The following is a 26,200-nucleotide window of genomic DNA, read 5'->3' as shown; positions in this document are numbered from 1 at the left end:
GACTGCGTTGTTCTTCATGTGCCTTTCAGTAGCAGCCTGTATAATCCTCTCCATCATTTTTCCAGGAACGGTTATTAGACTAACAGGTCTGTAGTTCGCTGAGTCTTCCCTCGTGACCTTCTTGTAAATTAGAATAACGTTGGCTAGTTCCCAGAGACCTTTGGTAGGTGATCTGGAGGGGTTTATGCAGCTATACAGTACAGGGTGTGATTCCTTCTACCTTTTCACAGCAGAGTCGGCGTGCTTCTGCTGGCGTGGTGGTGGGACTTGTGCAAAGGGTCTGCTTCAGTTCTTCACAAGAAGTGAGTGCCTCCTCGCTGGATGGTGCATCTCTGACTCATGCTGTTATTTTCCTGGTTTCCGCTGGGAGAAAGTTATTCTTCTCTGTGGCTGGTACAGTGCTGTGTTTTGGATTTGGAATGAGAATAGTGTTGATAACACACTGATGTTGTAGTTGTTGCTGAGTAGTGCTTACTCTAAATCAAGGACTTTTCAGTTTCCCTTGCTCTGCCAGTGAGCAGGTGCACAAAGAGCCGGGCCAGGACAGCTGACCTGAACTAGCCAAAGGGATGGTCCCTACCCTGGAATGTCATGCCCAGTGATGTGAACTGGGGGGGAGTTGGCCAGGACCTGCCGATCACTGCTGGGGACTGGCTGGGCATCAGTCAGCAGGTGGTGAGCAATCATTGAATCATGTATCAAGCATCACTTGGGTTTTTTTATTCTGTTTTATTCCTGTAATTGTTACCTTTCTTTTCATTGCTAGAACTATTACATTTTACTTAAGAACAGTTTAGTAACTGAAATTACCTCAACCCATGGGTTTTGCCTTTTTCTGGTTCTCCCCGTCTCACTGCAGGGGGACTGTGTGAGCGGCTGCCTGCCGACTGGGGTTAAACTACGGCAGTTACTGGTATTGGTACTTCTAGAGTTATTTTCTGCACAAGTAGACGTCTCTTGCAGATAGCTTAATTACTGTAGATTATTTTAGGTATCATATTGATGACATGGGTGAGCAGAAGGAAATGGAATGGGGTTGTCATAGCTACTGTGACTTACTTTTTTTCTGATTTTTGTACTTCCATTTAAAAATATTTTTATCTCTAAATTTTCAGGGATAAAAAATGTGCTTTGCTGATTGTAAATTACCGGTCATACTTCAGACAGTCCCAGTTTGAGCAGAGATGTTTTTTGAAGACTTGTTTTCTAGAAATCACAAAGAGTGAAATGAAGGAACATTTTCTTAGCAATTTATATAAAGGAAAATTGGGTTAGTTTAATAGTCATGGTTGAGTACAGTTTATTTAGGCCCTTACATAAGGGCATGGTTTATTTTGGATCAGGTGGTTTTTCATAGAATTTCTGTAGAAATTTTTTTACATGCTGATAGTTTTTGCTTGAACTAGTAAATTTCTGTAAGCTTGCAGCTACTACTAACAATTCCATTGTTTTATTTAGCTCAATATATTTTTTTTTTTCCACGAGTAGATCTTAGAATACTCATGTGTTGTGGTTAGAAATGAGTTTCTCGTGCGGAACTGATTCAGGCCTGTAATTGTATAGCAAAGGGAAGACTGAAATTTAAGGTATTTTCAGTCATCGAGGGGGCAAATTAACTTCTTTATGACTAATTGAGTAAACATATTACTCTGATGCATAAGAGTGGGTGTCTTTTGTTTTTTGGGTACATTCATTCTTGACCTTTCGATTACTTGGACCATAAACACGGTAGTGCAGGGACGGATATGGTTCAGAATTCCTGTACCATCAGTAGGTTGTCAGTACTGACCAAACAGAAATCCTTTTACAGTGAGCAACTCAGGTCTGGCTTTTAAAACAGAAGAGGAATGTTCTATTTTTTAAGATAAGTCTGTTTAAAAAGAATATCTTATTTAGTTTATCTCTAAACATAAATATTTGTGATTAGTACCTACATAGTTGCCTTCTGGATTTAAGTTGGTTTATGCCTCTGGCCTTTTCTATTATACGCTTACTCGGCAGTGACAGCGGTGTCTGCAGCACTCTGCGTTGAGATTCCCGAGCTAGTTTTAGCTTGTGTTGATGCCAAGACCAAATTAGCCCAAGCTGAAAATGGTTTAATTTGTCCTGTTTCTCAGCCTAACAAATTAGCCCTTGCTGAATTGCCTCTTTACATGAGTAGACGGCCACTTGTCCCCTAGCTACTTCAATCTTGTTCTTAAACTGTCTGGCAATCAGTGTTGCAACTACACAGTAGAAAAATAATTTCTCTAGCATCCTTTGAGTGCTGGTGTCTCTCTAGTATTTTCTGTACATTTACTGGGGGCTGATATTTTCAGGTATGCGTTTTCTAAGAGCAACATGTCTTGTGGGTTATTAGAAACAACACTGAAATAACTAACTAGGTTACACAAAGGAAAATATTGAACAATGTAAACAATAGGATAAGGAGTCTTGTGCAGCATTGGGTTGTCATGCTGTATTTTCGTGTTTCCCTCCAGTGTAAGCTATATGCAGTTTGTTCTGCTGAGGACCTTGTGTCTGAAGTCCCACAACTGAGCCACTTGAAAGAGCAAACCTACAACAAAGGATGTATGTTTGTGGAAAGTGTAATAGGACTTTAAAGACTCCTGATGGTTAAGATGTTTCTGTGTGGTGTCTTCATTTACAGTACATGTATTGCATACCTTGAAAACCAATATAAACTGAACTGCGGTTAGGTGTGGTAAGTAATGATCTTGTATCTCCCAGCGCTTCTTTCACATCCTGTATATTGATGACTGTTCTCCTCACTGCCTGACCACGCTTCTTCAGTCCATATTCTGTCCCTGCATGTTGGATTTAGAAGTAACAGTTTGCCAGCGCTGTTGATTACCTCAGCTTTGCTGAGAGGCACTGGTCATGCTGAGAGCAGGAGAGAATTTAGAAGTGTCCCAGTTCCCTGCTTGCTCTGTTTCTACTGCTCTGACAGGTGTTGCTATGTAAGTTAACTATCTTGTGGTTGAATAAGTGTAATGTTCATTTTAAAATGAAAAGAGAATTTTGGCAGAAGTTGGCAGCACTAGAAAAATGGTCCTGCTTGCCCAAAGTGGACTGATTGTTTTTCCAGGGGCTGTGTGTATATGTCAGAGGCTGAAAAAGAGAGAATAAGTATGTGTGGGCCCTGGCAGCAGGCCACCCTCTTCAAGCCATGCACTGTATCATCTCTTCCTCTTCTATAAGTTTTGCAAGGCAATGAAAGAAAGGCTTAGCTATATAAAATAACGTATTTATTTCAAAATTGTGTTAAATGAGCTCATCTTAGTCACTCGGCAGTTACGAAATGCTGCCAAGTGCTACACATCTTCTAAATGTATAGATACATTTGTTGGGTTTTTTTTGCAAAGGATGAAATACTATACTGTTACTGAGGCAGAGAGAAAGCATCTTCTTTCACCCATAACAGTGAAGCATGAAGAAAGATGCTGAAAGCCAAGATTTCTTGTTTGACCCTCCTCCTTAGTGCTTCTGAACGTGAAGATTCCTACTCACTGAGGCTGTCTGCTTGTGGCAGGCAAAATTATCATTCACTGTGTTCACAGCTGAGAGTTTTGACAAGGTCGGTAACCAGTTCTAGCACAGCATGGCTCCTTCTCCATCACTGCCAGCTTAGTAGCATGAACAAGTGAGACTTCTGCTGCTTCCCTTCTAACGAGGTATGAATTCCAGATCAAATGTTAGAGATTCATGTTTCTGCATGAAGAAATCGGATTCAACCCCTGGACATGTTCCAAGCAGGGGTATCATTAAATTTGACTCTGTTGCTTCCAACTGTTAAAGCATACTGATCTGACACAACCAGGGAGGGAACTAAAATACATATATATGTTTCAAAGTTACAAGGCAGAAGGAAGTGTTAAATAATGTAGTCTGACATTTAGGGTATTGCAGGTCATTATGGGTAACTGTTACTCCTGGTTTTGAGCTCAGTAGCTCATGTTTGACTGAAAAATTAACAGGCATTTGTTGAAAATCCTTTTCAGAAAGGCACGCTGCCTGATTTTGAAGTTCCTTAGAAATGAGGATTTTGGCATCTCTTAGTAATTTGTTCTATTAGTTAAACGGTCTGTGGATTCTTCTTTTTCATAGTGTTTTGCTGCATTTCTAACTTGATTATGTCTAGTTGCTAGTTTTCCGTAGTTTTCTGGGAATTTTAAGCTGGCATAAACTGGCAGAGCTGCTGACAGAAGCAGTCAGCTTTGCCCAGTCACTTGTTCCTGCTTTGATGCCAGCTGGGTGGCCGGAGAGCCAGCCCCTAGTCCTGGCCTGATCTTTCCGCAGCTGTACAGTGAACTCACTGCAGAACTAGCAACAACAGCAACAAAATTGGATTTGTCCAGGGTCAGTACCAAGATCTAGTTCATAGCACAGCTGCATGAAGGGTGCTGTTACAAACAAGGAGGTAGAACAGGGACGGGAACGAACAGTTGGGGATGAGAAATGGGTGAAGGTGGCTGTCCCAACAGCAGATGGTGAAACCGCAGAGTTACTTTCCGCTGTGGGTTCTTGGCCACTTTCTGCTAGGAATAATAGTGTCCTAATGGTGGCTTGTGTTGCTCTGCAGCTAGCAGCATGTCTCTGCATCTGTGGGTTGATCCTCATGGTGTTAACACGACTTCACAACCAAGTGCACATCAGAACACTGGAATAAAAAATGCAGTTACTTGATACAGCAAAAGCTGTTCAGAAGCAAGTATTGTCATTAACACTTAATTTTGTTGATAAATTTTTAGTGTCTGTGTTGTAGTAATTTGCAACTAGTACTCAAGGGAAAAAGGCTTTGGACTGTTTTACTAGAGGGCTGGTATGAAGCAAATTGGTCTTGGTATTAGCAGGTTGAAAGTGGCTATTACCCCTGTGAGGACTGTGCTTAGTAAACATCCTTTTTTGAAAAGTAAACTCAATTGAAAATACAAATTCATATGTATTAGGTAATGGGATGTCTTAAGGTCTAGCTGTTAAAAAGTATATAGTACTAAACCATGTGAACATCAAAAAGTTTTTTTCTCCACTGGATGCTTGTTTCTATTGTGAGAGTGTTTGTAGGAAATCTCTGTGCCAGTTCTCATGTTTTCAATACTTTGTCATGCTTTTTAGTAAGAGAAGAGCATCATCAACCTTTGCGAATCCGAGAAGTGTACGCTAAGCTAGTTATCTGTGTTGCCTCTGTAGTCTGAGATGGGGTACAGTTTTGTGAAGTACAGAAGGAAAAAGATGGAGCTCTGAAGAGTGAGGTCGCACCCAGCAGTGGAGGAGTCCCGCCCAGCAGTGCAGTCTGGCAGGCTCCAAACTGTGCTGTCATCGCAGAACACAGTGAAGCTTGTCCTGTGCATGCATGTGTGGCTGTGAACTAGAAAGCCAGAATATGTTCATGTACCAGTGTTCTGGGGCATCACATACTGATGCTGTTCTCTACATAAGGAAAAAAAATCTCTTCCAGAGACTGCTGAAGGTGACTGTTGGTTTTTTGTGTTTTTGGTTTTTTTTAAGTGCTGTCAAAATACATTTGTTTACACTTCAACTTCCACTGCAGTAAGTCACTGGTAAACTGTTCTATAAAACCGTACTGTCTTTTCTTCCCAAAAGATTACAGTATTCTTTAGGCAACAGTGCTGAAGGGATGAAGCATATATTCACTTTTTCTTACTAATTCAGCCTGCTGATGGCATGTCTCTTCAGCAGCATAGTACAAAACCTACATTGACTTAAGACTAAAAAGTATTCCCTCTCCTTTAGAGTTGGATATAGTTTGGGGTAATCTGATGGTGTATTATTTCATCAAGAGTTCATTTTCACAGTTCCAGCTGGTACAGGATCTCATTTTACACGTGGGAACTGATGAACACGGTTGTAGAGGCTGTTTTGCAAGAGGAGTCTGTTCTTTATCCTTCCCTTCTTGCTTAGGAGCTGCTAACAGCCCACTTAATCAGAGCTGTTGCCACCATTTAGGCAGAGAGTGAGGAAACCGCTTCACTGGAGTTCTGACCGAGGGCCACTGGAGTTTCTGCTCATAAACTTCTTTAAAGTGACCATTGATTTTGGGGATCTTTATTTAAGATAGCCCCAAGCTGCACAGCTGCAGCTGTCCTAAGTGTGTTTTACACCTGCATCTCTTCCTCCATCACCTTCATTTCCACTTGACTGAGCCTCCCACCTTGGCTACCCGTTTTCTTGTTTCCCTTCATTCTGAGCAGTCATGTCCCAGCCTAAGTGTCTTATGCCCCGATCACTCTTTTTACATCCGTTTTGTGTAATCTTTTTGTTGACTCTGTGGAAAACTTGCTTGGGTGAACATTTCCTGGCCACCTGTGACTTCATAGGAGAATTTCCCATATTCCTCCTTTAAAACTCTCACTTTAGGTTTTTATTGAAGGCAGAAAACAGTGTCTCTTCTGTTCTTTTTCATCTTTGATATTTATTGTGCAGATATGTATTAGCCTGGTAAAGCTGTAAAATTGCAAAGTTGTGATGTTCTTCAACTGGTGGTGTAATAGTTTAGAGAAGGCTTTGCTGTCTGATAAAAATTACTTTGAAGTACAACCATTTAAGAGAAAGATGCCTTTTTATTTACCAAACACTTGAAAGCAAACCTTAAAAAACCCCACCACAGTAAAGAGCAAATAATTTTCTTCACAACATAGTGTCTTTCCTTTCTATGTGGAAAGATGGGATTCTTGCCAATCATAACATTTTTCAGAAGATTGCTGCTGTTTTCCCCTTAATATATTTCAAAGTAGTAAAATATATAAAAAATATTGATGAGCTTTCTCAAAAAATGTATCCAGTTTTGGTACATCTTGCTAAAATACCATTTAACTTCTTTTAAGGTGGAAAAGAAAGGATGTAAGAGAGAAGGAAAATCAGTAAACAGTACTGAAATAGGCTTTTTTGTTTGTTACTTCTCTGCTAGAAAGACCTCCCAATGATGCATGGCTTTTGGAACCTTAGTTAGCTTCCTTTGGAGTAAATGGGAGCCTTTAACTTTTATTTTCCCAAGAGGGCAGTGAGGCTCACTCTCACTACAGTACCTCTCTGCTATTGTGTATATGATCTACAATACATGTATTTTTAAAACGTGCAAAATATTAAATGAAAAGTCTTGTAGATGGTAAAATCTATGTGCTTGCTTCAGATGCTAAAGGTACAATTAGCAAGAAGAGGTCAGCTTTCTAGTTTACTAAGGGATGTGGTTGTGGCTGTGTATGAAACTTGTTCGTAGCAAATTTTGAAGGCTTTTTTTTTTTTAAGAGAAAAGAAATCGTAACTAGAGAAACTACAATTTAAATATTAATGGTCGTTATGTTTTCCAAACCTTTTAATTCAGTTTTGGGTGAAAGAACAGAACAAAAACCTTCACACAAGAAGCATGGTCGTAGTTTGAATGTACCTTACTGACATAAACTAAACAGGAATTTCTACAGAGAAAAAGGACTTAAGAACTCGGATTTTTGTTAATTAAGGTTTTGGCAATCTGACCTTCCTTGGTCCTTTTTGAAAACCCCAATGCAGGCTGCATCATGAATGGCGTTTAAATTACTTGCATCTGTGACTGTAATGGGAGGAAGGTTCCCTGTTGTGCTGTGCTAGTTGCTGTATTCTCTGTCAGGTGCGTGTCCCTGGTCGGAGGGATTTTACATTCCCGAGAGCATCTGAGAAAATTTCCGGGGAGGGCAGCTTTTTAGAGGATGGGGTAGAGACTAGTCAGAGAGGAGCCTGCATTGGGAATGGAGGCTGAGGAGCAGAAAACAGTCTCAGTAAATGCTCAAACACAGAAACACAGACTTTCCTTCAGGGATGCATAGAGATTATGCAGAATCGGGTTGTTAATGGATTGAGAACAAACCTGAAAAAAAACCGAATCCACAGTGGACTAGAGGAGTTACTTAAGTCTTTTATTCATCTTGCTTTTAGTTTTACTGTTCAAGAGTTCCATGTTTTATGTATTTTTCTAATAACACTGAGCTTTGGAGTTTACAGTGCTTTCAGTGATTTTGATGATGCTTGTTTGGACGGAGGAATGCAGGCAACTCCTCCAAGCACTTGGTGACTCAGGGTCTCCTAGCAGTGGTGTTACAGGCAAGATGGGAATCTGAAGGCAGCCCTGGGTTTGGGGGCTGAAGCTGGAAGCAAGCAAAGACATATGTCCTCTGGAGACAGAGGCAGAAGATTTTATTTTACTTACAATTTGAAGAGAGAGTAGCACAGAATCACCCCCTCAAGTCTGCAAAGGAGCTGTGACATATCTTCAAAGAGCTGGCCAGCAGCATGGCTAACAGAGCTCCTTGTAGATCCAGGTGTCTTTGTAGCATCTGAGAGGGACAAATGTTAAAGAACCTAAAAAGAAATCTAAGTCAGGCATTGGGTTCATCTCAAGGCTCTGATGCATGACCTTTATCTACAGGGAGCAGCAAGATGGTCTGGGAGCCCAAGAACCAAGTCAGATCACTAGATGGGCAGAAACTGAACTGGGATTAAGAAACTTGAGCAGGAGGGATGTGGCAAAGGTAAGCCACTGCACAGGTGGAGTTGCTCACAAAAACAGAGTATCTGAAAAGTATGTGTTAAAATGAGTATGTTTAACAAATATATTTTACAAAGGTTTCCAAAATACATAAAAAAAATAAAAAAGCTGGCCAAGACCTCTCTTACAGCTGTTGAAATTATTTACTTGCTATGGGACGATGAGGTCAGGGAAAAGATGCTGTGGCTCCATCACCTCCTACAGGTGAAAACTCTAGAAGTCACCTTACTGAGAGATGTCTTTAGAAGGGTGTAGGATTTAAATCAAGGTAGAAGGAGCCTTGGAACACAACTTTTGAAATAATCTCGGGATGTTACTGCTCTGAGAATAAGGCAGATGAAAATGGGAGGCATTAGTGCTTGTTGAGAACAAGATGTCCTGTTTTTGGAAACAGTGGGTTAAAAGGACTAACACTGGGGAGTTGGTCACGTACCGGTTTTGGTCTGGAACAATGACAGATGAACACTGAGTTGCCATTGTACATAAAGTTCTGTCTGCACTGTGAAAAGCAACAAAATGAGAGGATGAATACAGAGCGAGGTGTGCTTGAGAGTGGCGTCAAGATACCTGAGACAAGGAAGAAAAATCTACATTTTCTCGAAAGAAGCGTAGCCATTTGTGATAAAAGGGCTGTTTTGAAGCTTTGGAGACTCAGCCTGCCAGAGACTTTTTGAGAGAACTGGTAAAGTGTTTTCTTCTGCCTTGAAAGGACATGCAGGAGATCACGTAGGTAATTGTAAAGAGGAGGAACAGAGAAAATGCTGTCAATATTCTGCAGCATTTTGGCATGCTACTTCTTCAGCGAGAATCCCTTCAAGATGGAAAGCAAATTAAACCTGATGGGACTTGAAAGGGAGGCAGGTTGTCTCTCCCAGAGGATGGAGGCAGATGGCAAGTTGTCCTGGTTTTGGCTGGGATAGAGTTCATTTTCTTTCTAGTAGCTGGTACAGTGCTGTGTTTTGGATTTAGTAAGTGATTTAGTGATGTTGTAGTTGTTGCTGAGTAGTGCTTACTCTAAATCAAGGACTTTTTAGTTCCCTTGCTCTGCCAGTGAGCAGGTGTACAAGGAGCAGGGAGGGAGCAGGGCCAGGACAGCTGACCCAAACTGGCCAAAGGGCTGGTTGCTACCCTGGGATGTCATGCCCAGTAGATAAACTGGGGGAGTTGGCCAGGACCAGTATCACTGCTTGGGAACTGGCTGGGCATCAGTCAGCAGGTGGTGAGCAATTTTTGTTGTGCATCGCTTATTTTTGGTGTTTGTTTGGGGTTTCTTTCTTCCCTTGGATTTTATTCTTCCCTTCTTTATTACAGTAGTTATTTTTACTTCATTTCAGTTATTAAACTCTTCTTATCTCAACCCATGAGTTTTACCTCTTTCTGATTCTCTTCCCCATCCCACAGTGGGGGGGAATGAGCGAGCAGATGCCTGGTGCTTAGTTGCTGGCTGGGGTTAAACCATGACACACAAGTGTACCCTGCGCTGGTGGGATGAGGGAGCTGGGAGAACTCGTGTTCACCTTAAGTTGCATCCAGAAAGGATGAAACAGGACCTACTCATGGAACTGCTGGGGAAAAAAGTACGCCTGTTACTGTCATCTCATCTTTCAGAAACCTTGCTCATAAAGGGTTGAGTTATGTGACTGAAAAGGATGTGCAGGAGGAAGCAAGGAGAAACTACAGAGCCCACCAAAAAGGAGGTGACCTGTGTAGGACTACTTAAATGTGCTTTGCCCTTGGTGGGATAGGATGAGAGAGGGAAGAGAAGGAAAATTGTTTCATATTCTAATTTTCAATCAAGCGAACAATTCAAGAAGGCAAGGAAGAGGCAAAGCGGCAGGCAATTTGGTGGCTATTCAGTAAGTTTGAAAGATGGGTTTTAAGCATTTCTGAGGTTTGCTGTGACTTTGGAAGTGCTGATCGGGAGCAGAGTGGTAGAAGGGAGGACTGTGAAATGGGTAGGGATGGACATGTGAGCAGTCTTTTTCCCTTGGGACCAAGCAGGCTACGTGGTGTTTTCTACAAGTGGGAAAGGTTACTGAGTTGCGAAGCTGAGAGCATGCTTGAAGGAGACGACCTGCCCTGGAAGGACAAAGTGGGTTACTGGGGAGATTGTTCATAAACCCTTACAATTCTGTTACCCCACTTCAATTTTTATTTCCCATGAGATAAATACATATTTACTTCAGTTTGTTCTGGTAAAAGTCTGCTCTAGAATTAACAGATCCATTCTTGTGGCTTTTAGGTGTCTTGTCATGAAAGGGTGCAGGCAAATGCACCTCCATGGTCTTACTTGAGGTCCTGCCAGGCAATTTGTTAATACTATACATCAAAATACTTACATACGAGTGAGATCTTGAGAAATCATGGTGAGCTTGGACATTTTAATAGATCCTGCCTATCTTTCATGGGACAGCCTCCCTTGGGTGCAGGAGTGACCATTTGCATGATTGATAGTTCTAATGAAAATTATTTTTTTAAGGCTTACTGTTAACCTATTCTTTGGTAACAAAGCAAACATGAGGAAACAAAACAAGGTTTTTTGAAAAATTGCAATTCATAACTGCAGTTACAGAAAACGTAATGTGGTTTTGGTTTGGTTTTATGGTGGTTTTGTTTTGTTTTTTCTTTTTAAGTGCAAATGGTCAGTTTTTGAAATAATGAGAAATTAGAGAGGGGAAAGGAAAATTGTCTGTACTTTCAGACAAGCTCTATGAATGCAGTATTAGATGCTTGCTGAGCTTTTAATTGTTCTAAGCGAACAAAACTTCCCTAGTTTTAAAGGATAAATGAAGTTTGAAGCAATTTGCTGTATGATACAAAATACAGTGATTCAGCATTCGTGATGAGAGCTATTTATAGTTACCCTATTTTTATTCATAGAAAAACAATAGCACTGAATTTCAGGCAGTTTGACCAGATGCTTAGGAAGGTCTCTACTGAAGCTGAGGAAAATATCATACTGCTTGATCTTGAAAGCTGAACTCCTGAGCTCCTTCGGCATCATTTTAGTGCTGTCCTCCTGAAGGTGAAAAAGCAGTGCTGTGCTGGAAAGCTGCATAAGCAGTGTTTCTCTGAAGCCTAATCTGTATCCACTGTTAAGGGACTGTCAACATTCATTGTACTTGTATTTTTGAAGAATTGAGCAATATTAATTAATCTCTTAATTCTAACCATCTCTTTCAGATTTTCATGACGTTCTGTTACCCGGTTGCTGCAGCCAATGTGGATCTGAATGCCGTGGCTACAGAGGCTTCTTACTTTCTCATGCTGGATCCCTCAAATCCAAGAGCTACTTGGCAGTTTCCAAGGCAACCACCTGTGGAATAATTAAAAAGGATGAAGTGTTAGTGTGCCAGATATAAGGAATTCTTGCCTGGAGAGAGCACTTCATTTTCATCTGTCTTGAAGAATCAAATGTCTTTCTGCCAGCAAAGTTAAGGTAGTACAATTAAAAAGTACTCATTTATTTTCTGGAGGTAATGGAAGTTTGACTAGGAGCAACAATCCTAGTATGACTGTGTACTTTTCATTTAAGAAAATAACTTGGGATCCTTCTATGTTAAGTTGTTGGGTATACTTAAACAGAAAATCCAGGAGAAAGATGATGATGGAAAGGCAATGTGGGTGAACAGTATTTCGTATCAGTAAAACAGTTGCATGAACTGTTTTGCACTTTATGCCATCTTTCCTTGCAGATGATTTTAAGCTGGTAAGGACTAAAATGGAGCATACATTAGTGGGAGCATAAATATAGGAAGTGCAGCCTTCATGCCAAGTACACTGAGATTTCTTTGGCATTCAGTGAAGTGATAGATATAAAAGGAATGTAGGAGTGGGCTTACTGCAAAATGACAGTCAGAATCAAAGATCGATCTTTATCCCATAGCTTAAAGGATATGTGGCAATTAAGTTGATGTTGAAACTGAACTAATAATCAGGTTTAGCTTCCTTGGTAAAGCAGCAGCTAAAACAATTTTGAAGACCACATTCTTAGATTCAGAACTGAAATTACATAGTGGGGAAACCAAAACGTAAGCAAAAGAACTCTTGTTAGAGTAACAAATAACAAAAATAGCAAATTCAGTTCTGCAAGTTTGAAATGTTGCTGCAAAAGTTTATGATAAAGCTGTTAAGCTTTAGATAGCTGGAAAAGTTTTTCTCAAAGTATAGTATGTTACTGAATATATCTGCTTATTGTATCTTCCTTCTCTGCCAGTCATTCAAATACATTTGAATAGGAAAATATTATTCATTTCTGACAATGAAGTTAAATGGAGAAAGCCACATTCACGTTCTTCCCATAGTTCAAATAACTGTTCAGTTAAGTCTGGTTACCTAGCTTGATGCTTTTGTGTAGTTAATTTCAGGCGTGATGCTTTTGTGTAGTTTATTTTAAGCAAAAAAATGATTTCTAAATTTTGAAGTAGAAATATTTGGGATGCCATCTGGGCTTTACATAATAAATTTTTGCTGCCAAAATGTTTGTGGGATTCTGTTGGGATGTGGATGGGATTTCACATTCCATCCCTTCCACAGCACAAGAGGATCATTGTTTTTACATACGGTAGGTCCAAGAAGCAGTAGGAATTGTGTGGTGGCAGCTTTGTGATTTGAGGGAGTACAAACAGAACCTATCCGGTAACCACCGTTACCTTTTACAACTGTTACAGAATTTCAGAGGCTAATACTTGTGGGTACCAACTGAGTCCAACTGCAATTTTCAATGCTAGTACTTGATTTCCAGTTTATTGGTTCCTTGTCACGATGGCTTAAATGCCGAACTGACTTTCTTTTTGAAGTAATTCTTGGCTGTTCAGTTCCTTTCAGTATGGAGCTGAGGAAAATGTTCTTGGAGACAAATACCATTTTCACATGTGGAAGCAGTAGGCTGGCAAAGTATCTGCATCAAGCACAGTGAAGATGCTACAAAATAGGGACACAGCACAAGTAGAGTAAGGGTAGTCGGTGTGTGAATCCAGATCTTTTGCTTTCCAGGAAGCATAAGTAACTCTAAAAGGAGGAGTGGATAGTTTTGAAAGAGTGTACGTGTGTTATTTGCGTAAGAATAACGTAATGGCTAGGGAGCAATCACGTGAAGTAGTGCAGGATTCCCAAGAGTGTACGTGGAGGAGAAGTGTCATCTTGGACACCCCTAGAAAGCATACTAAACACATGCAAGTACCTCAGGTACCTCTGCTTTTCTATTTTTAACTCAAATACTGGGGGTGAGATTCTTCTCATGAAACTTAGATCTTCAGGTACTGCTGAAGCAGGTGGTGAAGAGCAGGTAGGATGAACATCTCCTTGAAGGTACCTGTCCTAGACCCCCTTGAAGGGGATGGCTGGCCTCTTAGAAGGTTCCTCTAGAAAGGCACCTCTCTCTTCATAGTTCAGCCTGGACCACTAATGCAGCCTGGATGTCTTAACATTTCAGAAACTTCTAAGTGGGTGATTAGATGTATTTGTATGTGAAACTAATTATGCTTTTTTTTTACCATATTTCATTTGCAGTCCAGAGCTTCTCATGCTAAGTGGAGTTGCACTGGATTACTGTTATGACTCACTTAGTCATCCTCCTTTTCCCAACTGGGACATTTGACCCTGGCAATTTTTCCAGGCTTCATATACAAGGCTGTGGTTCGGTATCAAGGGTAGTGGAGAGCCACATGGAGTTTGTTAACATAGTTACTAATAGAAATAAAGCCATACGTGCTAAATTTAGGCAGTTGGAATGTGTGAGAGAAAACACAGTGGCTAGGCAAAATTGATATCTAATGTTCTGTATATAGGTTATGTTTTAATAATCTTTATCCCTGAGAAGTTTTACAGGACTGAGGGGGAGTAGTGATTTGCTCGATAATTTGCATTTCTTAAAGTGATTAAGTACATGTCAACATAGAAGTTGTTTTTGTAGCCTTGGCTATTCAGAGTTAGTACTGTATGCACCCATTACAAGTAAAAATTTTCTTTGTATTCCTCTTTTTGTAACAGAAGATCTATGTTATGCTTCATGTTGGGAGTAACTGATGACCTTTTGAAAAAAGGGAAAGAAAAGAAATAGTGATAGAGTAATTCTTTTAAAGGTTAGCTAGATAGAATGATTTGATTTTTTCCCCACTTACAGCTGTTCTGACAGTATAGCATCATAAGTGTCTCCACTACAGTGTTGTAGTCTAAACGTATCATTAAAATACTTAATTAAAAAAAATAATGAATAGGACTGTTTCCTAGAGTAGATAACACTTTTCTCTTGTTGCTTGGAAATCCAGGTAATTTTTCAGGTTGGAATTTTTCAAAGGGGTGTTTTCCTTTGGGCTAGAGGAACCTAGAGTAAAAATGTAGAGGAAATGTAGGGGAAGAGTGGTAAGCCGCAAGTCCCTTCCAGTTAGTGGAAGAGGGAGCTCAAATAACAAATGGACTTCTTTGCCTAGGCTTTATTTTGGAGACCTGATCTGTGTATCGCTGGAGATTCAGAGTATATTGGTCTGGGCAGACACATCAAGCATCTCATCAAGATGTAGAAAAGATTTTTCACCTTTCCAGAGAACAAGAATAATCTTTGGGTATATCAGTCACCAGGATGCTGTGTAGAGTTGTGTATTTTAAGGTCTTTAAAACCATCTCTTTGCTCTCTGGCTGCTTGGACATCAGAAGAGGGTTAAAATCACCTGCCCAAAAGTGATAATGAATGTTTCCCAGATGCATCAATACAGGATGCTATTTTTGCCTATCAGTACCACTATAAAATGAGAAACTCAGTAAAATGCATTGTACTCAGTTGTATTGGGCACAGCATTCCAAGTGAATAGCCACTACTCTAAGAGCAGTTACAGTGACAGCAATCACAACACCCTTTCAAAATGAGAAAACTGTTTTGCTGTGCTAGGTGGGTGAATGGTTTATGGGGATCAAATCAGCATAGCAATTTTAATGGTTTTGCAAATAGAATTATCTGCTAGATGATGGGCCTTATGCTCAGTCATGAGATCCCTTTCTCCCTGCCAGCTATTAACTGCTGTGCATTTTGGATATGTGTTTTCAGTGTAGGTCAGAGGACTTTCCCTGATAAATTATGCAGAAAGTCCAGAATAGAATGAAAATGTCAGTCCGCTTTATTATCATTCTAAGACCAGTTTAGCCCTTTTTGGAATCAATGACATAAGCAGTTTTTTAGTTATAGCAGTAGAGTTGTTTGTATTAATCTGTGTACAAATCCCCGTTTGTGATCTGAATTTTTTGTTAGGTTATATAGCTCTTTCCTCTTCTGTTATTAAAAAAATTAAAAGACTTGGGAATTACAGAATCTTACTTGGTTGAGAGGTGGAATGTGGCTTTAAATTGCTATCCACGGTGAATGTTTGGATATTTGTAACAGGCAAGGAAGAGGCTAACAGTTGACAGTTCTTTGGGATATTGTACTGGAGCTAGACAAAATGATGTACAGAGAGATAGTTAAAGTAAGACTAGAAGGGCAGCTGTTTTTGTACACCCATCTAGAGCAGTAGTTTATCTCTACCAAGCACCAAAGTTGGGTAACTGAGAAGCACGGGAACAGAATGAGAATACAGGACCATCCTTCTGCATGCTTTTCAATCTCCAGACATCTGTAGTACAGGGATTTACTGAGCTGCATGTCTGGGTTTTTTTAGATGTTTACTGGACTTATCTTAGGAATTTTTTAATCTCTTTTTCAAGCAGTGAGAAGTACTGGGAAGTGTAAGTCTGGATTCGCAGCTTAACTAACACAGCAGCCTGTTGGCTGAGGAACCATATTCTTTTGTTAAGTTTTGAACCTGAACTCCATTTAAAATGCAGTTCCTGTAATGGAAGAGATGCAAATAATCCATCCCTGTCTGCTATCTCGAGGACAATGATAATTTTATCTTGGCTTGTTCCAAGTGTTAAGAATCAGTTCAGAGCCTCTTGACTTACAAAGTTAAGACCACTTTCCCCACCCCCAGTTACCCTACTTCACGCTTCCTTTCATTGAGATACTTTACGAGTTCAATACTGAATTTCATTGATGTGTTTTATTGTCCAGTCAGTAATCTGCATGCAGTTGTTTTTCAGTTTTTTCTACTCATTTACTGTCTTTGCTACTGTGAATAACTTGGTATCATCAACAGATGTTGTCATCTCACTGTTGAGCCCTTTTCATGTCACTTATGAATTCACTGAGCAGTGCTGGGAACAGATCCCAGCATGGATCCCTGTGGAAAAAAGAGCTGAAATTGCACCAAGTCCTGCCAAACGCAAAAGTGGCTATGCCCACTGTTGCCTGTGGCCCAGTTGAATTTGTAGTAATTTCACTGTTGTTTTGGTACATTTGTAAATGTGGAGTCACTGTAAAAAATTTTTGTAGCAGTGGATAATTTTGTATATAAGGCATAATGTCATTCTTTGACATGTTTGTAATTTCACATTTGAAAAAGATATGGCAGGGAAGGGATTCACCTTTTTGGATGACTGAGGATGGTTGCCTTAATGTTTACAAGGGCTAGACCTACTTTGTTCACAGGATAGCTTTTCTGAGTTTTTATTCATGAAACTGCTTGCCTGGAACTTACTGGTTTATTGCTCCCTGCATTGCTGCTGCTTAGAGAATAATGTTGAATAAGGGAAATTAAGCAAATGAAAAAAATGTCACAGTCATGGTGACACACTGGTTTTAGATGATTTAAGTATAGGAAGTTACCTTAGCAGTAGAACTGTTACTTGTTCTTGTTTTCTGATGTTAACATAGCAAACAGGTAATGCAGTATTAAGAAAACTGGATCAGATCAAAAAGACTGGTAGCATAAAATTATTGTTCTGATGGTAGCCTGTAGCTGCAGTTGAGGGAAGTGTGTGAGAACAGGATACGTAGTTCTGCTTGCCACTGCATTGCCACGTATCCTTCCAGCAGCCTGCAGTCTGGGAGCCCTGAGCTGCAGGCTGTATCATAACTCCATGGTAGCTTCCATGAATTGGTCCAGTGTGAACCCCTTTTGTTCATCCTGATGACCTTAGAGCTGTGAATGACAGTTTATGAATCCACTTTGTGAAAAAGGCTGCTGCTGCTTTGAATGTGTCAGTGTGATACATCTATCCGGTCTCTCTTCAGTTTTTATATTTCGCGAGCTGAGGAATCTTGCTCTGTTTCATCTCTCCTCGTGTGCAAGCTGCTCCCGAAGTCTTGTCTTGGCTGTTCTGCACGCTGGTGTGTTACCCCCTTTCTACGATGGTGGGACCGAAACACCACGCAGAGTTGGGGATACAAACATGCTGCAGCCAAATGCAGTGTCATGCTGCTGCTTCCTGTTACCGTCTCTGTTCTCTTCCTAATTACTCCTGAAATGCTGTTTATTTTTTTCACTGCTGCTGTTACGATCCTGTATGAAAATTGTATTTTCATAAAGTATCCACAGTGACTTCAAGGCCTCTCCTAATTAGGAAAAACTAATTTAGAACCTGTCATTTTCAATGCGTAGTTAGCTATTTTTTCCCAAATGCAGGGCCTTGCATTAATCTACTTGAATTTCACCTTCCCCATTTCCCTCCCAGTCATGCTGTATAATAACTAGTTGGAAGAAAGGACTGAGGATCACTGCTTTGATGCACTTGGTGTTTTATCTTCAGTAGACCTGTGACCTCACACTGTATCCTTTGCAGCATAATTTATTGCTAAATTTAAATGAGAGGTCTAACTACAGATCTGTATAGGAGTCTACTTTTTTCTGCGTGTACATGGATATGTTCTTAGCATGTTAATTAACTGTTGGAATAATAAGACCTTCCTCCTTACTGCACTACAGCTGAGTTTTCTTCAAGAGCTTTCAGAGAAGTTGGTAATTTTCGGGGACTTGCAATATCCCATTAATCAGAGCTCCTTCAGCGCCCTTGTGTGTGTGACCTGCATATAGCAGTCTATCAGCTGGCGGTTTTAGTACCCTGTTTTCCTTTGAAATCTGGCTGAGTAAATGTGCTCCTGGCTATTTTATTACTAGTAGACTTTATCAGTTAACAGTTCTCAACTAACTGGTGAGGATCCTTTTTCCTTTTCTGCTTTGCAGGCAGGCTCCAGTGTTGGAAGTTCCCTAAACTGTTACGTACTGAATGGTGAATTCATACGGGTTTTCATGTGGCAAAGAAGTATTTTTGAGGGTTTTTTTCTCCCCTCCCCATGGCTTTCTCTTGTTGAGCATGCCTTATACCTTTTTATCACCTATTAGCCCAGCAGACTTAGTAATGAGCTTCATCTTTCTGGTGTCCTTGATAAAATCTTCTCCTAGCACATCACTTCTGAATATTATTTTTTGTATAAATATGTATTTATATATATATTATATGTATATATGTAAATGTAGCTTGAAATGCAACAGTTCTGCATTTAGTTTGCTAAAGTTTTTAGGTTTTCCTGGCACCTTAGTACGACTTGGCTCTTGGAAGGGCGTGCTTTTTTTAATGGGTGGTGGTGGTGGTGGAGTATTGTTGTTGGGTTTTTTGGGTGTGTGTGTGTGTGGTTTTGTTATACTTACCCTGTTCTTTCATATGCAATATTGAGTCTTTGGCCAGCTGTCAATCCCTAAAAATCCTTACCTTTTCGCCTATTCTTTTTAGTTTTCTTTAAAGAAGCTTCCTTTTTTTCTTAATCACAGAATGCTTGAGGTTGGAAGGGACCTAATAAAGGTCATCTGGTCCAACCCTCCTGCTCCACCAGGGTTGGGTTTCTTTTTAGTTGCATAACTAAAAATAGAGAAAACTAATGTTTCAAATAGTGAACTTGAGTGCATTGTAATCATTTATACAGTCCCTCTTCAGCATTGAAGATCCTGTACACAGTTCAGGACTGGGTCAAGTCTTCTGTTAAGTGTTTTCGGAATTGTTTGAAGAAGTGGTAATTGATGGTCTTAAAAATGCAGTGTTTACAACATATTGACAATACTGAGGATTTATCTGTCTCTGAAATCCTACAGTTTGGCCGCCTTACTTTCAAGAGGTGATGTTTGTCACTGGTAACTGTCAGCTGCCTTCATGGGGCCATGATATTACCTTCCACTTCAGGCTGGAATTTGGAAGCCTCTCTGTTCTGCTGAACTTGGTTTTGCTTTTCTTACTGTGCTTTTGTTGGAGGGAGGAGGGTTTGAGCTTCATGAACTTTCATGCACTTCAAGATACTCAGGTCAGTCAGACGGTGTGACATGGGTCCTACCAGAAAATTTCTTCATATGGGGTTGTGGCTTTCATCCTGCTGGAATATTCTGTGTTATCCAAAATCGCACCAGGCTTGTGTTTAACAGCAGATGCCGCACCCAGCCAGTGAAGTTGGAAGAGCAGTTTGGTTCATCCTACTGTAAACATCTCCATGTGGTCAGATGAGTTGCTCTCTGCATTCCTCCAGGTCAGTAGCTCTCCAGCGTTGTGGGTGTGTGTGTGTGGGGTGTTTGACACCCAAATAGCTTATAGACACTTCGTAGACATTGAAAATTGAGTGAATTGAATCCCACCCTGGTGTTTGTCTTCTGAACTGGTGAGTGTTTTAATTTGTAGAGACTTTTTTGTCAGTCATTGTGGTGCTTAAGGAAAAGCAATCCAGATCACTATGGGATGGTGAAAAGCAAGGAGAAGGCTTGCAGTGTCTCTTTGGGTAAAATGAAGGGGTAGTCTTGTGGGTAACCCAAAAGGGTAAAATGACAGTAGAATTTAAAATTAGTTTGTAAAGATAACCTAAAGGTAATGTTGGTTGCAAGGAACAGCTTGGTGTGACTTGGATGGTTGGTAGTTTTGCTTGATTTCTTCACTCTCTTAAATAAGTGAAAAGTCTGCAGCCTAGAGATGTAACCAGATACATGTGCATTTCTACCCATACATACTCCATTTCAGTAATGACGCTGCAAGGTCTCTGGGAGGTATGGAGAAAATAGGAATAGTGATACTTTTTGAGTTTGAATTCCATGGCTGAGGCATGAGATGGCAGTGCTGCCCACAGCTGTCAAATCCATTGATGACCAGCCTGTGCTCTGTATAAAGTAGGATTTTTGCAGTGCTTAACCATAGCTTTCTCTTAATGAGATTTTTGAAGTTGTGGAGAGAGAAGCGTTGCCAGAAAGATAGCCATGACAGTGTGGGCTCAGCGGGTTCAGTTTTGGAAGTGTCTATCACCACAGTGGTTGTAGAAAGAGCTTGAATGAATGAGGAAAACCCCGATACTTTCAACAGAGGAAACTGGGTGAGATGAATCTATTCTTAAAGGTCAGATTTAATTTGTGTGTTACCACTTTTTGTTCACTGTGGTCAGCGTCAATATACGTTGAGCTGTTTATGAATTTTTAAGATGAGTTTGTGTCAGTTTGGAGGTATTAATACACTACCAAAAAAAAAAGTCAAAAGAACAACACAAAAAAAACCCATAAAAAACAAAGCCACACCAAACCCTTTTGAGTGTGTCTTTTAGCATATGTTATTAGTGACTGTTCATCGAAGTGACTGATCTGACTTGCTGGAAATTTTGTGGTGCTTTACCCTCAGCATTATGAGACTGCATGCTCGAGCTCAGATTAGTGTGGGTGAATGGACAGTACTGCATAAGTGTGTAAATACAGACTCCTAAGCAGCCTTTGGGCTGAGGTTCATGAACTTTTTCTGTTCCCTTTTGTTCTGTCTGTAGCTTCCTCGGTTTTGGGCTCTGCGAGAATGCAAACTGGTCTAAAAAATATGTAGATTATATAATGTAGTACTGGGTTTTATTTCAGCTGAATCATAGCTGAACTCGGTTTGTAGCAGGTTTGAAATGTTCTTCTGTCCACCAGACAATGCCAAGGCTGGGGCTGAAAGCAGGTGTTTGCTTCAACAGTGATGTTCACCTATCTCTTGTTATGTTAATTTGGGGAAAGGTGATATTTTCTGGAGGACTGAAAGATGCTGCGAGCACACTGTTAATTTGTTCCCATCAAATAAGCATAGATTGAATACAAATGCCCGGGAATGGTGTCAGGACAGAAAAGATGAGGGGTGTTTTCAGTTAATGCCTGCCAAGAATTAAGGAAAGTAACATAAAATTTTTGTGGTTTGGGAGAATATTCACTCGGCATTGTCTGTTCCACAGGTGAGGGCTCTCTATTCAGAGTACCTCACTTAACTGTTGTGAAACGAGGGTTCGCATACAATTTGCAGGGGGATGTTTCAAGTTCTCAGGGATATAGTAACTTGTTGTTCAGTTGTGGAGCATTTCTCAGCATTCTCAAGGAAATGACCCCATAGTCCTTGCTCGGGCAGGGGTCTCGATGAAATCAGTGGTAAGGATTTGTGGTTGTTACTGAGGCCTGGATAAAAAAAAGGTTTACTCTGTGCTGTCGTAAGTGTGAGGCAGAACTACTCAGCAATCAGTGAATAATCAGGTTTGTGTTTATTCAGAGAGTTTGTTTCCTTTAGATTGTCTATTTTCACCTTCTGTGGGGTCCTAAGGTTATTTCAGGGAACGATATTTCTAGTATTTTCTGTTTTAGACACGATGCAGGATTTCAAATTCTGCTGAGGTGTTGGCAGTGATAAATATGTGGCTTGTTTACAGTAACTTCTTTTCAGATTTGTAATGGAAACTACCATCTTTACAGATCTTCAGAGCTCTGGTTACTCTGGAATTGAGGGTTTCATCTCACCTAACTTGTGTCATGAAAAGTGGCATCCATCTAATCCAACTGAGTTAAGTTTACTTTCATCTGGATATCTGATTTTCAGAGAACTAAAGTGAGATGACATTTATCCAGAGTGTCTTAATTGCTGGAGTAATTTCAAACAACAAGTAGTAAGATCTACTCCTTTCTGTCATCGTCATTCTAAACAGAGAACTTGGGCTTCCTTCATAGTTATGTCTTGGTGTTCTGCCATAAAAAGCAGTCTAAAGATAATCATGCAAAGGAAACTTTGTGCTCAGTGTGTAGGGTATTTGTGTTGATAGAAGAGGATTAGCATCTGAAAGACTTAGGTGTAACTCACTTGAAAAAAAGCTTGCTTTGGTATATAAGCAGTTTTTCCAGAATGATACTGCTTCTCTTCCTTGAAGCTCTTCCAACTTAAACCCATATGCTACTGTAATACCAGCGCACAAACTGTATTAAAATATAAATGAACAGAACTGCAAGTTGAGGTTTTAATTCTGCAGAGGGATCCATTTTGGGTCCCTCTTTCACTCTACAAAAGACCTAAAGTTAGTTTCGACACGTGCCTATGCAAAATATTTTGGAGACTTTGGGTCTGAAATCAGGATGAAGAAGGTGAGAAGGAGAGAAAAGTAACTTCTGCAGTTTCAGTGCCTGGGAGAGTATTTGGTAAGTAGACAATGAAATTGCTATTACAGAAGACACTTCGCTGAGGTTTAAAGGCTGCCGATATGCCATCCAGTCCACTGTGGGTATCATTTTGGACTTCATGGTAGACTCTGCCTCTCTTGGATCGTTTAACCCTTTTTGTTAGGTTGTAGGTTGCCGCTAGGTCACTGGTGCTCGATGTGGAAATGAGCTGTGCCTGTACTGGTAAGCTAGGCAGAATTTAGTGGGTTTGAAGTGGCCTGTGCTCATCCACACCATCAATCTTCAGCACGCTTGTTGACATTGCTTGGCCAACTAACGTTATCCTAAGCAACATGCAGTTTGAGGATGGTGGGATGCCAGGTCTGTGGTGGGACTGTAACACCCTGTGCTGCAGGCAAAAGCAGCTCAGCTCTGTGGATGCAGGTTATTCAATGAGACTTGTCCTCAGTGCCAGAAGTGGGTCCTTCTACAGTTTGTTTTTTTTTTGCCCAAATACAGGGGTAGGCACAGGTGGCTTGGTGCCCAGTGTTTCACCTACAGCAAGTAGAGTCAATAAGGCAGACTTTTTGTAAGCAGCTCAAGAACCTTGGATACTGAATCGGACATCCAGCTTATCTGGTAACTTTCAAGATGGTAGTGGTAGGTTCACAGTGGTCTTTACTTCTGCTGTTTACTTACAATAACTTTACTGCACAAATATTTGTGTTATGTAGGATTTGGACTTTCAGAGATGGGTGTTAATCTTCTAAAATCTGCTTGTGTATTTGAACAAAATTCGTGGACCATGTAAACATGTTCTTTAATTGTGAACAGATAGGTAAGATGCCTCCTTTTTTTGTTTTACATAGACATTTGCCAAGGACAAACATTAAGTTTCCCAGCTACTTCTGTCCTGAAAGTCACATAGGGCCCGAGTCATAACAAACTCTTTGACAGAGCTGTAGGTTGTTGTCATTCATGGGGAAGTGCTCCTGCTGATTTTATGCGTGCTGATCTGATAGTGGTTGATGCATTGATCTCAGAAGGAAACAGGTTAGTTCAATTATTGTGTTTAATTCATTAAAACCATAGACAGTTATTTTAGAAATAAAATTGGTTACTTGTAATGTTTAAAAGGTTGGAAAACTGGGATGCTGAGCAGTACTGCCCCCTCCCCAAGTAAAGACCTGACAAGAATGCGTGGAAACTGTTGATAACATTCCTGACCAAGTATTCAGACATGATTAGGCCGTAGTATTTCAATAACTGATAATTAATGAGACATTTATAAATAACACTTTGAGTTCTTTTTACGTGCGTTCGGGGTTTGTTATTTAGGAGCGGGGAGGAATGTCAGACAAATTTCAGGCATTTCTGTGCTACCTTGGAGACTAGGAAATGTTTCATTATTGGCATCTGAGATTCTTACATAACCTGGTAATTCTGGGAACAAGAATTTTAAGGAAAATGCTGAGCAGTGTGAGTCTTCCCATAAAATTACAGGATTCAGAAACACTGTGCTGAATATTTCTGTGATAATTTCCCAGGAAATACTGGTATTCCAGGCTCCTGGAATGCATTTATTTTGCTAGGATTGCATCATTAGGGAGTTAAACTCTAGTCCCATGGAGTAAATTACATGCTGGCAGTTATTACATAAACCCAATGTTTTTGGTTTTGCAGAATATTAAAACAGAATAAAATGGAAGTGTAAGAGTAAGGAGAAGGTGGTGAGTTTACCTCTTGGCATCAGGAGCAGAAACAGTACATATTTAAGATGTGGTTTGTATATTGTTGTGCGTGCAGCCCCCAGCACAGGCCTGTGTGAAGGAGTTTGCCCTAATCTCTTACTGCTGTCAAGGGGACTTTTGTTTTCTCCAGGTTCAAGATACGTAGTTCTAATGGGACAAGCCAGGAAGGGACTTTCCTTGCTTTTATCTCATGGGAAACAGTGTGACTTATCTTACCTGCTCTGTTTGCTCAAAACTGTTAGAATATTTAATTAGAGGGGTTGATTAATTTTTTCAGTTACTGTTGTCCGCTTTGTGAGTTTTGCGATTCTTAAGTTGGTTAGAAATTGCAATGTTCTGATACCTTCTTGAGAGTACAGATAGTCTGACACAGGAATCCACAGATTCAGGATGACTCAGAATTAAAAATGAGTCAGTTATGCCTTACTCGGTTTAATTTTTAAAAAAATACAGAATTAAAAGTAAGTAAAACAGAATCTTACGGTGCCTTGTCCAGTACTGTGTAAATTGACTTGCTGTATGTGGTAGGGAAGAGTGACACCTTTAGAGGTGTATGATTTAATACCGCTGTAGCAAGGGCAGTAGAGTGACAGAGTGAGTAAAACAGAGGAGTGGCCTGCACTCCTGAGCTGTCTTGAGTATCAGAGAAAGCTGAATCTGGTTTTGTAGAAGAGATTTTGAAGATTTAGGACCTAGCATGAGATAAAAAATAATATTTTTTTAAGATTGAATACCTACAAGACACTATCTTTAGTTCCTGAAGAACTACTTGTGAGTCTTCAATAAATACTGTTGGACATCCTGTTCACAGCTCAGCTTCTAGAATAGTATTTTTCAGTATAGAAAACGTAGAGGGGTTGGAACTAGATGATTTTTAAGGTCCTTTCCAGCCCAAACCATTCTGTGATAACTGTCAAATGTAAACTAGTGCTTGCTTTTCATTTTGATTGACTTCAGAATCTATATCCTTTATTTTCTTCAGTGTCAAGAAACAATCTTCCTCTCATACGGTGTTTCTTACAGTGTTAATTAATTTATCAGGACATGTTTGTTCTACTTGTTCAAACCACTTTCCTCTTGGTATGCTCCATGCAAGGTGTTACTGATGGGCTCTGTGCACGCTGGCACAGCCAGCCATGGAGGTGGGGTATGTGCTTCTAAAAGTCTTCTCCTGAATCACTGAACTGTGTGTACTGTCCACTTGCATTCCTCCAAGCACTATGTCAGCTTCAGTCAAAACCTGAGGTTCTGATATGACAGAAGGGATGGCAATAAAAAGTGTTTGGATGATAGGAGGGTTGGAAAGAGGGAGCTGTGTCATGAAAGCAGCAAGCATGTCTTTATTCACTTCTGTTAATTGCTTTTTTGGCTAAACTAATGTCCTCTTTTTACATAAATTGTCATCATAATCTAATAATACACAATTTAATTTACCACTTTTTCTCCTCTAAATTAAAGTCTTGTGTTTTCTTTCTTTTTGTGTCTTTAGCTTCTATGTTACTTTTTGAAGTAATGAGGCAAAAGAAAAATAGTAGGTATTTTCCATGCTTGGTTTTTTTTTCCAGGTAAGTCTACCAAGGCGAGAACCATCTTTATAATGCTTCTGTCAAGTCAAAAGAGCACAGTTCATTTTTAGGTGGCAT

The 26,200-nt window shown here is 40.1% G+C and overlaps 1 long non-coding RNA gene across 5 annotated transcripts in view; it reads left to right on the top strand.

Moving 5' to 3' along the window:
* The window catches only part of LOC130149981 (uncharacterized), a 130,575-nt gene that overhangs the window by 25,819 nt on the left and 78,556 nt on the right, over window positions 1-26,200 (top strand). For all 5 annotated transcript variants that reach the window (XR_008822079.1, XR_008822078.1, XR_008822077.1 and 2 more), the window contains exon 2: window positions 11,723-11,978. This is a non-coding gene — a long non-coding RNA (uncharacterized LOC130149981). The remainder of the gene's footprint in view (window positions 1-11,722; window positions 11,979-26,200) is intronic.

This window comes from Falco biarmicus, chromosome 5 (assembly GCF_023638135.1).
Source record: "Falco biarmicus isolate bFalBia1 chromosome 5, bFalBia1.pri, whole genome shotgun sequence".
NCBI classification, from domain to species: domain Eukaryota; kingdom Metazoa; phylum Chordata; class Aves; order Falconiformes; family Falconidae; genus Falco; species Falco biarmicus.
This window is presented reverse-complemented; position numbering and strand designations above follow the sequence as displayed.